The sequence below is a fragment of the Aegilops tauschii genome, chromosome 5 (genome assembly GCF_002575655.3).
Source record: "Aegilops tauschii subsp. strangulata cultivar AL8/78 chromosome 5, Aet v6.0, whole genome shotgun sequence".
Lineage (NCBI taxonomy): Eukaryota > Viridiplantae > Streptophyta > Magnoliopsida > Poales > Poaceae > Aegilops > Aegilops tauschii.
This window is the reverse complement of record NC_053039.3, coordinates 302,825,548-302,839,623: the sequence shown is the minus strand read 5'-3', so window position 1 is coordinate 302,839,623 and position 14,076 is coordinate 302,825,548. Positions and strand designations below refer to the sequence as shown.

The window sequence follows — 14,076 nt, the reverse complement described above, 5'->3', positions numbered from 1 at the left end:
GCTGTTGTTATAGTGTTTCGCGCTTAAATATTTTGTAGCACCTTTGTGGTGGAGTGGCTAGCTGGGTGTGCTCTGTGCTGTGAGCGAGGCCGAGATGGTGGGATCGTATCCTACCTGTTTTTGGGTTTTTAGTGTTGATGGGCCGGCCCAGTCATGCGCGCCCGTGTGCGTCGAGCTTCTGTTTGACGCAGAATGCGTCGTATAGGAGGTCCCACGCTTAAGTGCAGTCTTTTCCCCAACTCAAGAAAAGAAGGTGCAGTTTTTTCCGAAACAAGTAGTCATATATGTATACTAGTAAGACGCCCGTGCGTTGCCACGGGCTTTTAATTTATTCTTTTTGATTACGCATATAATGTACAACCTCCGTCTAGAAAAATTTGTCGGAGAAACAAATAAAAATGGATGTATCTAGAATTAAAATACGTCTAGACACTTAATTTTCTCTGACAAGTATTTTTGGACAGAAAAATTATGTCATATTTCGCATGCATAGAAATTATAGCGTATAACAATTGGAAAATAACTAAAGTCCACTTCACCTACAAGGTAACTTGATGATATACACAGAGAGACATGATGCGCTTAAGATATTATATATTACAAACTAAGATTTACTTACAAGGTAGGAATGTTGTCTTTAGGTTCATGTGCACAGTACTTCGACAAGTATAATAAAAATCTATTATATAATTAAGACAGGCAAACAAGCCATCGCGACGGTGCCACTGGAAGGTGGTGACGCCCAACATGATGGTGGCCATGGCGTTCAGCCCTCTGGCCGTGCGACGATACGGCCCGGACATGACGCCGCGGGAGGCGCTCGACGGCCGCGATGACCCCTATCGGACGCTCCTCCGAAAGGCCACGACGGCGCTCCTCAATGCCTACTACAACGTGCCAGGGTCGCCCTTCCTGTACCCGAGCACCGCCAGTGTCATCGACCACCTCATCGATGCGGCTGACGTCGGCGTCCATGTGCGGGCGGCGCTTGCGCGCGAGGATGGCGTGGGAGGGGGCGCAGGCGTCGAGGCTGTAAAGGCGGACGCACAGGCTGGCGGTGGCGGTGGCGAGGGCGAGGGGGCGGCGGCCGGGTGTAGAGGGTGGAGTTGGCGGTGGACGAGGGATGTGGATCTTTATCGGGAGATTAGGAAGGGAAAACGAGAGATGGGGCCGGGACTCGGGATGAGATTGACTTCCTTCGACGGTGGGGGATTTCCTTTCGATCGACTCACGGCCTCGATCAATGTAGCGAAACGAAATGACTACGGACTGTTTCATTAGGAGTCTCTCAGCCTCTATTGGAGCCTAGCCAGCTGCCGTAGTATGCATATGTGGAGAGTGGTGGTCCAGGCATGGTCGACACGCGCTCACTCTCACTCAGGCCTTTGGAGGTGTGGTTCCTATGGCTGATGAAATTGTTGTGGCCGGAGTGTTGTTGCCTAATCTTGGGCACCTTTTAGCCACCAAGATTTGTGAGTTCCTTGCGATTAACTCTGAGAATTCTGGAAAAGACGATTGGATGCATATTGCAGGAAAAAGCTTTTGTGGGAGAAGCACAAAAAGAATGACTCTTAACCCTAGATCAGATATGATCATAGACGGGGAACGAAGGATCGACAACATGGAAGGATGGTGTGTTAGGAAGGAGTGTCGGGTTTAGGAAGTTGATCCCAGGCTGATTAAGTTAGCTGGCCTGGTCAGCATTTCGTTCTATTGTGCCACCTGTATCAGTAAACATACTGTAGAAAACTATTGATTAAATACTTCAATTGATCTAAATTTGTTGATTACCAAAGTTTTCTTTGTAAAAAATATGTTTCTTAGTTTTTTTTTACCAAAGAAATCTGAGTTTCTTTGATAGATGAAAATGTTTCTTAGTTGGCTTACCAAACAAATCTGAGTACTTTTGCTTACCAAAGATTGCCGTGATATTGCTCCTTAGTTACAGATATTATTTTTTTGAGATCAAAACGTTTCTTAGTTGGCTTACCAAAACCAGTCCAGTAATAATGGGTTAAATGCATGAAGACTTAAAACCTAAGGAATGTTACACCATTTGGTTGTTGTTGATGGGAGCGACAGGCTCAGAGTTCGTCACGGGGCTTTTGATGGCTGCACATCCGACTCCTCATTAGATTCTCCTTCACTGAATCTGAGTAAAGTTATATAGAAATCATTTTAGATGTGGTCAAAAACACATTTCACCACACATGTAGCAAGTCACTCATCTACATAGAAATCATTTTAGATGTGGTCGAAACTCAAATCTCATATAAAGGTTTGCAAACCTGTCATTCAAGAAACCAAGAAACCAAGAAACCATTCGAATTGGTATCCTAGAAACGTACATGTTCATCAGGAATGGATTGTAAGAGCAATTTGTCTTGCTGAATACTCATTTTTATTTCAAATTAAAGAAGCTTGCATGAGTAAACTGTAAATAAGGTAGAACATTCAAATTGTCTTGTCATCACAGTACATGACACACGACATCAAAGTACTTGTACGGTTCTGGTTCTACCTCTACTTTAACTTCATATGCTGCTAGAATACGTCAGTTATTTAAGTATCGATTTATCCTTCAAGAAATAGAGTAGTGACCATACTGTAGCTTGGGAGAAATCAAATTAGTTATGAATGTGATATTACCAGCATTTAAGTGTGCATCAAGCTTGCAAAAACTTTAGTCCAATTTCATCCAAATATCTCATCTTGGGTTAAGTAATTAGTTACTACTTTGTCATGTGCGATGAAAGAAAATGAATTGCATAACCAAAAGGAAGATTTATACAGAAGGCCCATGCGTTGCTACGGGCTTTAAAAATAATAAGATACTATTCATGAAGCTAAAATAATATAGAACAATGTCACTTCAACTAATACACATCTTTTTTTTACAATCAGCATCATAGCATTCCCTAACAGAAACCAACCAGTTCTCTCTACATCGTATCAAATATATTATTGAAAAATAAAAAATATTATTAAAACCAACCAGTAGTCGAATGGTTGTGATACTGATAGTACCCATCCATGTAGGGACGGAGTCAACCCAGCAGGACGCCTTCATAAAATGTCACATGTATAATGTATAGCCTCATGCCGCACGCCTTGGCCCTGTCTCCGCCACTGCATCCATGTGTGAGTGCGCAGAGACTGTTATCTGTATTTCTTTAAATTTTATCCAGACATAGAACAATTTTAATTATCTCACCCTTTTCTTAATTTAAATACAAACACATCACATAAATTTGGAATTCGTGTCGCTATTCTCATTCTCTAGCCGGTCAATTTTCCGTGGGGAGAACTAATGCATGCTTCCTAATATATCAACGTTCCAACTTTCTAGACTGGAGACTGCCCAAAGAAATTATTATTTTCTACCACCAACTTCTTCATATGGTAGAAAATGCCATCTTTTTACAGCATTATGACATAAACTTTAAAACACATACAATGGTATTATTTTCATTTTGCATAATGTATTTGTACGTCAAGTCATACAAGTTTGATTGCACACTCGTGGACCATCCAATGAATTCTCTAAATTCAGTTTAAAACCCAAGCATGACATGATTTCTTATTGTGCATCTTTCACCATGTAGTGACCCCTATAAAAGAATCAAATAAATACCATGCTTATTTTGACATAAGCTCACCTACTATTTGACCCACCTAAACTGGCAACCTTCAAATACTCCGGACGACGTTCCATCATGGAAATCCATGTGTTGCCATAGAACAACACAATATCACTCAAGTAGTATTTATCATGCTTACCGTCCTTAACTGGTTCTATATATTATTTCTGAATATGCACCTATTTCACACCACCACCAGACGAACATTGCTCTTCGTTCTTCATTATTTATCTCAGCACACCCTTTGACATGATACGTTACTTCTTACAATACTTTTCATTGTTTTTCCATGGATTGGCAACACTCATGTTTAGGTGTATCTTTCTCCAAACAATCCGAATTTTGGACTAATGGGATATTCAAATAAATGATTACTGTGATTTGCCCAATTCATTTACTATGCTCTCTTGTGCCCCTCGTTGGCTTTACCTGAACTCATTGCCATCGTTTCTGATCAAATCACCTAGCAAAAGCAAATTAAGTTGTTAAGATAGAAATAAAAAAAGAGAAAGTCTTTACTAAAATAGAAATCGAATACAATTCGACCAGTACATGCTTGCTCACTTAGCATAATTTGAACCACAAAGGGACATGTGAAAATAATTCAAATGCATGATGGATGCTAACTTATTTGAATTACTTAATTTGAGGGCTGATATCAATGGACTAATTACTAATTAAACTTGCAGAACATATCACACTAAAAAGTATGTATAATATTTGATTTTACCAAAGAGGTATGGGAATATCTATAATCAATGTGTTTGCTAGCTAGACAATGTCACCGCTTCAACCTAAACTAATGAAAAGGCACCAGCCTGGTCCTGGCTAGATTATTTAACAGGTACTATCAACTGAGGTATGATACTAAGGCATTGCCACTGAAAAATGAAAATAAATTATTATCATGAGTACTCAAGGCTCAGCACAGATTGAGATGGAGATCGGAGGAGGCACACAGGTGGTGGATGATGGAGTGGCCCAATGGAAGAACGGCCACGTCATCGCCAGAGCAGGAACACGCGGAGGCTCGCATCCCGTTGGGCGGTTCTGGAGAAGGATCCGCCCTCGAGCATCTTCTCGCGGCGGCGGCGAACGGATCCACAATGAGGTCCGCAATGAAGGCGGCGGCGGCTCCTCTCGTACCTCCGCGGCGGCGAACGGCTCCGCGATGAGGTCTGGCAGCAGCTCCTCTTGGATGTCAGCGGCGGCGATCTCGTACCTCGGCGGCGGGCGAGTGGCTCCATGATCGACCTAGCAAATAGATAGATCGAGGGCAGTCGCGTTGTATACCTAGAATACTTTAATATTCACATAAGAAGTGTCCTTGTAGGCCGGTAGCTGAGTCAATCTTGACCCTTTAATAAACTCAGTTATATTCTTCATTTACACCCAGCTTAGTTAGAAGTACTGGCAAACAATTCAGTATGCTATCGTCTGATAATATACTGAAATTGTAGATACGTAGGCACCTAACGATTGAACTACTTTATTTATTTTTCCACACTACAGAGACAGGTGCTTGTAGAAATTCCAAAGTATACGCCAAAAAAAATTCTTTATGAAAACATTGGACAGCTATGCTGCAAGGTAGCAAGTAATCTCACGACAATTTCAGAAGCAAAACAAGGGAAAAGGATGTGCAAACCTCTTAAGGATTTGAGAAAGCTCATAGCTCCTCAATCAAGTCAACCATTAATTTCACATAGCGCATAGGAATCAGCCGCCTCAGCAATCTCCTCCCCGTTGGATCTGGTACCAGCAAGGTCCTCGAGGCTGAAATAAACCATCGTCCATATGGGCAAATACAATGACTGAAAAATATCTGGTCATTAATATGGGCAGCAAGAAAAACATGCACAGAATTGGAAGGCTAACTCTAAAACCAAACTTAAAATGGGAGCTAATTATTTATGTGCTCTAAATCCATATAAAAACTAATGATCATTCTCTGTCTGAAAAGAAGTAACTTCCATGAATGGGGGAGGGGGTCTGTACCTGAATGAAATCATTGCACACAACAGAGCAAAGCTGATATTGTTATAAAAAAGTACTTCTTGCTACAAGGACAAAACCAAGAAAGACCATGTGCAAAATAAACTTTCTCGTCAATCTAGCCAGGGGCCTGTTCATATGAACAAGAGAAGGATCAACAAAGGAAATAACATATCAAGAAAAGAAAACAAAAAATATTAGAATGTAAATATGTTTGCTCATCTATTACACCTTCTGCCTTTTTGATAAACATAATTATATTTTAATTTGCTTCATTGTTTTCTTATTTTGTTACCAAACTGCCATATATGGTACACGACGAAGCATTTACCTGAAGGCATTAATATCTTTTTCAGCTTTTTAGTCTTACTGAATACTCCTGAAGGAGTCAAGGACTTGTTTGCTACTGTATATTAATAGGAGTAGGTAAAAGGCCAGTGTGGGTGAAAATATTATAAGGACACATACATTAAATTCAATGACAAAATCAAGCTTTCAAATGATGCTTATGTGGTATTGCAACTAACTCCGACATCCAAATGTACTTAAAATAAAACAATTTAACATCTGCTGTGAGCGAGCACAAGTATTGATCAATTTTACAATTGTTGATTTAGATCCCAAGAGGCTATATTTGTTTATTCAACTGCTATAAATAAACTAAATAAGATGAGAGTGAGACTACATACATAAAGCTGAATGTGCAAGATCGACATCATCCCCTAAGTGCTTCTCTTCTCAACTGCTTCCTTCTGGATGTTTTGAATGTTCAATGGAAAACAAAATTCAAAAATACATGGTCAGATAAGTGCAACCAGTTTATAGAAGAATGTTATTGAAAGAACTGCATCCCACCAAAAACAAACCTTAATTTGAGACATATAGTTTGATGCCTTACCTACAGTTGTAACCTTCTGAGCAAGTATGCCAATCTGCATGTTCGAACAGAATTTTCTATTGGAGAGCAAGCAGAGGTTTATACATCAGAATCTTTTATGAGAAGCAAGCAGAGGTTATACATTATATAGAGGAGACTAATAGAAGTACCAACTCGATATTTCTTGCTGGTCCATACTTCCATTGTCGGCATGAAAATGAAGCACTGCCACCGTTGCCGGCTCCTCCAAATGCCCATCGGTGTAGGCATGCTGGAGAAAATACAGTACTGCACGAGTCAAACCGAAGAAGCAAAGAGCGTAGGAAAATAGACAATTGAATATTGAAAGAAAGGGAGAAGATAACCACCATATGCATAGTTCATTACATGAGTCAAATTACAATGGTTATATTCCAAGGCCATCTCACAGTCCCTATTTTACAAAGCATGGCTTTGATGAACATACCAATCAGCTACTCTTAACGTCCCACATCACCTAAGCTAGCAATGATTGCAGAAAACTTACAATATTATTTAGAGGTGCTAGTTCAAACTATGACGAATTATTTGCATGGCTTATCATCAGCAGTTATGTTTTTACTGCCTTTAGTATTTTAATTAGGCTTCATTCAGAACTGCTGCTGCACATTAAGTATGAGAAGGTAACAGCAGGCAAAATATCACTCTAGGCACTGGTCAAGTTTCAGCTGAGAATTCACACATTATATAAGAAGTATATTTGATGATAGATTTGAATCTGAAACGAGATCAGCATATGTATACCTTGTAAGAACATCGTCCGCCAAAGGGGCAAGAGTATCCCTTCTAAAGTCAAAGTACCTACAATCAGTCGATGTGAAATAACATGTATGGCTGAGACAAATGTTTCATGAATCAACCTCTACTCTAAAGAACATACAAATGAAAAGTACCTACTATTAACCTAATGATCATATAGTGAGATGCATGCAACCATTAGATTTATTGTTACTGGCCTAAGAATTTCTGTATTCCCGTCTCAAAAAGTAAAAATTCAGTCCTGAATCCGCCCGCCACCCACGCATCTATCACAAACCTCATCCCCTGCCGCTCCTTGATGGTGCAACTCCTCCCCTGCTGCTCCTCGATGCTGCAACTCCTCCCCTGCGGCTCCTCGATGGTGCACCTCCACCCACGACGGCGCAACCAGCAGCCCTTGCTCCACGACACCGGACCGACCAGTAGTGATGGATATGGGTTTTGGTGACCTCCGACCTGAACCGCTGCGGCTCAAAAAATCAATAAAACAAGATTAGCACGTTGGAAAGAAAATCAAAGAAGAAATCACACGCATCAGTACATACAACTAGCGTAGTACAAGCAACAAGCGCAGCTAGCAAGGCCGGCAACCGTACGCGCAGCTTGCAAGCAGTCAGCGCAGCACCCGCGCATGGGGCGCACAGCATGCGCACCTGCCGAGGAGAAGCAGGGCCGGCGCAGCACGCGCAGCACCTGCGGACGCGGCGAACAGCACGCGCACCGGCCGGAGAAAAGCAGGGCCAGCGCCGCCATCCACATGCCGCGACGCCCCAGCACGGCGCCACGAAGGACGATTGTGCCACGAAGGACGGTTTCCTTCTCCGCCCCAGCACGGCGCCACCGCTGCCCTTGCTTCTCCACCCACGCCGCGACGCCCCAGCCACTCCACCCACTCAGCGACGCGCCCGCCTCGCTCCGCTCCTCATTGCCTGCAGCACAACTCGGCGGCTAGGGTTAGCCGCAGGGGCGCGCGTAGGGACTTAACGAGAGATGACGGCGGCGCCGTTTAATCGAGGGGATGGAGAGCCGACGGCGGCGCCGCTTACTCGAGGGATCGAGAGCTGAGGGCGGCGGCGTGGCTTACTCGAGGGACCGAGAGCTGAGGGCGGCGGCGACGGGAGGGGATGGAGAGGAACGGTGTTTCCTGCGGGGTGCGGGATGGTTTTTTTTGCGTGCGTGCGTGGGATAGGTTTTTTTATCGCTGGTTAATCGTCGTAGATTTTTTCTTCGTCGCGATCGATGGTTACGACCTGAAGAGCGAGGGGCTGCTGGAGGACTCGGTACCTGGTTTTTTCGGTTTGTGGCGGGTCAGCGTGAGCTGGGAGGAGGTGGGAGGTATCAAAATAGGTACCAAAAAAACCGGGTGAGGTGGGACGAAAATAAACCTGGAACGGAGACTACCAACTAAGACATTAGGAGTAGAGATATATGTGTGTGTGAACATTTTGTGATGCTATTGCAAATTTATACAGCCAAGCAAATGTAGTAAGAAATCTCTCAACATATACAAATATCGGAACATCGGCCACGCCCCCTTCTTGAACAACGCACAATACAAGCACGAAGGGCAGGTAGCCATGGAAGCTCACACGGATAAGCCACACATGTAGAAGAATGCGCCTTGTATTTGCATTTCGCCACCTCCATGGTCTCAAAGTCAATGGAGAATAGCCATGTCTCCTCCGCCGGAGAAAACACAATAGAGCTCATGCTGGTTGAGACGATCTTGGTAGACCCACGAAAGTGCTCATCCTTGTGCCCTGCCAGTTCACGAGTAGCCTCCATTAATTGGAGGCTCTTCCGAAGCACCCAATCGGTGCTATGGTATGTCCTTTGCGCAAAGATGCTAAGGTTGTCGCCCTGCAAGCAAACAACATGCACCAAGTTGGTGTTGTTGATATCCATGACTCGCAAAGCTGACCCTCGGATGTGGCCCGGAAGTGGGACGATCTCAAACTCGTTTGGCCACCGGAAATTATAGGCTAGCAAGGAGGAATGGTCATCTTCCATGGACCAGAAAAGAGAAAATGATGGACGACCAATGAAATGCAGAGATTCCATGCCATGAAGGTGGATTTGAGGCTTGTGCGTCACTTGCTGCCAGACGAACCAGCCACGCTTCCCCATCCGGCGCTCTTCGAAGACAAAGGCCTTGGCTGTGCCAATGTTACCAGATATCCCTGTGAATTCATGGTAGAGCACGCAGATCACTCTGAAACTTGACATTGCATCGATGGTGCGTCCCTCGCAAGTGGTAGCTCCTCTCCGACCATGCATATTCTCGAGGAATACACCAATTACCAATACATGGATGGTATTTCATTTGCTCCACGCGTGGGATCACTTGGCAACGCCGTGTGATCGGCTCGCAGACTAGGAGGTCAGGGAAGCAGCGGTGTCTCCACCCAGTCTTCTTCTTGGCGAGGAGGAGGAGGGTGTGGTGGCTATCCACGATCACCCATGACCTGCTACCACCTCCGGGGAGGAAGTCCAGGGAGAAGTGGTGGCTATTGACCGCAAGCGCTGGCGTGGAAGGAACAAAGCTGAGCCGGGCACCATCAATAGGGGATGTGTGGTTATGGTAATGGCCTGCAACAAGAGATGAGGAATTGGGGGTGGAAATGTGACGCAGGAAGCTTTCTTGAACGACGATGCGGCGCCATCGCTTGCAGGTGGCCGCTGCGCAGACGAGCCAATGGGGCGAGGTGAGGTACAAGAGGATGAGCTCGAGGAGCTTGTCGGGGATGTCATGCAGCGTCGGCGGCCGGGCCGGTGACGCTTTGCGCACCAGCGCCATGCCGTTTACTACCCTAGTATCTTTCTCTTTGGCCATGGGAGTTGGTCGATCAAGAGATTGGCTTCCTCGGTATGATCTTGAATGCGAGAGATGGGGATAGAAATGGTGTTGTAGATGGTGATAATGGTGCTGTACTTGTATAGTGTTATCCTTGATTATTTATTAGCTTCGTCACATGCTGGCTTTGCCGTGGTGCGCCCGCCAAGCAGTTGCTGCAGTTGGATTAGCATATTGTGCTCGTCAACGGGTTTCGGTACATATACGCGTAACGCTGCCCAGTTCGAAGATGCTTTCATACAAACAACACGCCATGCGTCATATAATTAATACTCCCTCTGTCCGAAAATACTTATCATCAAAATAGATAAAAGGAGATGTATCTAGATGTACTTTAGTTCTAGATACATCATTTTTGTCCATTTTAATGACAAGTATTTTCGAACGGAGTGAATATAAGACAGCATGTACATATGCTAACTACTCCTTCCAGTTGGGTTTATAAGTCGATTTTTAGGTCTTCAATTTGAGTAGCAGAACATGTATAATATATTAATATGTAAAAAATATATGTTTAGAAACTTTAGTCGACTATGAAAAGAAATATTTTTTTAGCATATAAAACATATTCCCTTCGTTCCTTTATATAAGACATATTTGTTTTCTGATAAAATTTCAGAATGTAAGGTGCATTTTTTATAATTCCCTTGTTATCCTAAAAAAAGGAAAATATCTTTCTCCCGATTGTGTGTATCTCTCCTTGTAGCCAAAGAAGGAAAGTATCTCTATGACGATTACATATATCTCTTATTTTCCTAGTCTAACTGATTTACTTGTCACTAATCAACAAATTTGCTAAGGGTAATTTGATCGTCACATGTCTATAATTACATGCCTTGGTCACCCTGCAGAAAATAATACACCTTACATAAAGAAACGGATGGAGTAAGAGACCTAAAACCCATGCCTGACGTTATAAATAAGTGGCACTATTGGAAAATGCTTATATGTCACAAAAGCCTGAAAACACTTGCAAACAGGACGCCAACGGTTGTACACTTTTTTATAGAAAATACTTCCAATCTATTCATTTTAAATCATGCTAGTATAAAAAACACTAGAAATAATAAAAATTACATCCAGATCCTAGACCATCTAGGGACGACTACAAGCACTCAAGCGAGCCGAACACGCGCCACCGTCATCGCCCCTCCCTCGCCGGAGCCGGACAAAACTAGTTGTATTAGACAGTCGGGAAGTCGCCGTGCTAAGGTCTCATAGGACCAGCATACCAGAACAACAACCGTCGCAGTTGAAGAGTAGCGTAGATCGAAAGAATCAAACCTGAAGAGACACGAACATAGTGGAACTACGACAAGATCCGAGCCAATCCACCAAGAACAGATCCACTGGAGACAAACCTCCACATGCCCACCGACGATGCTAGATGCACCACCGGGATGGGGACTAGGTGGGGAGAACCTTATTCCATCTTCAAAGAGCTGTCGCCGTCTTGCCCTCCTGAGTAGGACAAAAACACTACTAAAACTCAAAGGAACATCTAAAGACGAAGCCCTTTCGCCATGATGGAAGTCACCGCCCTAGATCAACCTCACCATGAAAGTCACTGCCCAAGATCAACCTCACGATGGACGATGGGGACGAGGACGGCGGCGACTGAAAACGGCCATGGCGGCGACGGCGATCTAGTTTTTATGTTTTTTTTTTTAATTTGAAGTTTAGTTTGAATGTGCCGCTGTGAGACTTTGTCGATGTTTAAGTTTTAATGTAATATATATCGTCTTAAATTATTTACAATGTCTTTTTTGTCAAAATTTAAAAGCCCAAATGCAGACAAAATTTTGAGATGCGGTGGCCGGTTGGGCGCACCAACGGCGGGATAGTCTGGACGCTCTTGTCCGTTTTGCTGACGCAAATGAACACAATCCGGATAAATCGTATGTCTGTTTGCGCGGTCACCTGTTGGAGTTGGCCTCAAGAGCTCTCACTTTTGGGCCAACTCTATCGGTTTGCTGTCAGAACCGCTAAAGATGGATTTTAACCGATTTTTATACCTCAATGCTTAAGTACAGTTTTTCCCCAACTCAAAAAAAATGCAGTTTTCTTCTAAAAAGAGTGCAGTTTTTCCCAAACAAGTGGTTACACATACATGTGTCAACATTTTGTGATGCTGTTACAAATATAGGGCATGTACAGACTAAAGCCACAAGCCATAAAATCCCCCCTCCCCACACCCCAAACGCCTGCACACGCGCCCGGGTGCGTCTGCGGATAGTGATCGGTCAGCACACAAAATAAAATCATTTCCACAACCGGATACCACATTTTTAAATCATCAAATACATGCGATTATATGCAACGTAAAACTATGCTAATTTTTGTCGGCGACCGTCCTTCACTAGTAGAAAACAGGGCTTTGGTCCAGGCCGGGCCAGCCCATTAGTCCCGGTTTAGTCACGAACCGGGACCCATGGGGGCAACGTGTTGGAAATATGCCCTAGAGGCAATAATAAAATAGTTATTATATTTCCTTGTTCATGATAATTGTCTATTGTTCATGCTATAATTGTATTAACCGGAAACCGTAATACATGTGTGAATACATAGACCACAACATGTCCCTAGTAAGCCTCTAGTTGACTAGCTCGTTGATCAATAGATGGTTGTGGTTTCCTGACCATGGACATTGGATGTCGTTGATAGTGGGATCAGATCATTAGGAGAATGATGTGATGGACAAGACCCAATCCTAAGCATAGCACAAGATCGTGTAGTTCGTTTGCTAGAGCTTTTCTAATGTCAAGTATCATTTCCTTAGACCATGAGATTGTGCAACTCCCGGATACCGTAGGAATGCTTTGGGTGTATCAAACGTCACAACGTAACTGGGTGGATATAAAGGTGCACTACAGGTATCTCCAAAAGTGTCTGTTGGGTTGGCACGAATCGAGACTGGGATTTGTCACTTCGTATGACGGAGAGGTATCTCTGGGCCCACTCAGTAATGCATCATCATAATGAGCTCAATGTGACTAAGGAGTTAGCCACGGGATCATGCGTTATGAAATGAGTAAAGAGACTTACCGGTAACGAGATTGAACGAGGTATGGGGATACCGACGATCGAATCTCGGGCAAGTAACATACCGATGGACAAAGGGAATTGCATACGGGATTGATTGAATCCCCGACATCGTGGTTCATCCGATGAGATCATCGTGGAACATGTGGGAGCCAACATGGGTATCCGGATCCCGCTGTTGGTTATTGGCCGGAGAGATGTCTCGGTCATGTCTACATGGTTCCCGAACCCGTAGGGTCTACACACTTAAGGTTCGGTGACGCTAGAGTTGTTATTGGAAATTGTATGTGGTTACCGAAGGTTGTTCGGAGTCCCGGATGAGATCCCGGACATCACTAGGAGTTCCGGAATGGTCCGGAGGTGAAGATTTATATATGGGAAGTCCAGTTTCAGTCGTCGGAATGGTTTCGGGGGTTATAGGTATTGTACCGGGACCGCCGAAAGGTGTCCGGGGGGGTCCACCGGGTAGGGCCACCTGCCCCGGAGGACTTAGTGGGCTGAATATGGGTGAGCACCAGCTCCCTAGTGGGCTGGTGCACCCCCAAGGGCCCAAGGCGCCTAGGGTTGGAAGCCCTAGGGGGAGGGGGCGCCTCCCACCTGCTTGGGGGGCAAGTTTCCCCTCCTGGCCGCCGCCCCCCTCTAGATGCATCTAGGGGGCCGACCCCCTCTCCCCTTCACCCTATAAATTATGGGGGGGGGGGGGGTGGGAGGGCAGCCGCACCCCTTCCCCTGGCAAAGCCCTCCACCCTCCAACGCCTCCTCCTCCTCCGTAGTGCTTGGCGAAGCCCTGCAGGAGAACCGCAAGCTCCACCACCACGCCGTCGTGCTACCGGAGCTCTCCATCAACTTCTCCTCTCCCCTTGCTGGAT

General features: G+C 44.5%; 1 pseudogene; it reads right to left on the bottom strand.

Annotated features, from left to right (window-relative positions):
* Positions 1-8,478: 8,478 nt before the first annotated feature.
* On the bottom strand, positions 8,479-10,239 carry LOC141022375 (uncharacterized; annotated as a pseudogene).
* Positions 10,240-14,076: the final 3,837 nt, after the last annotated feature.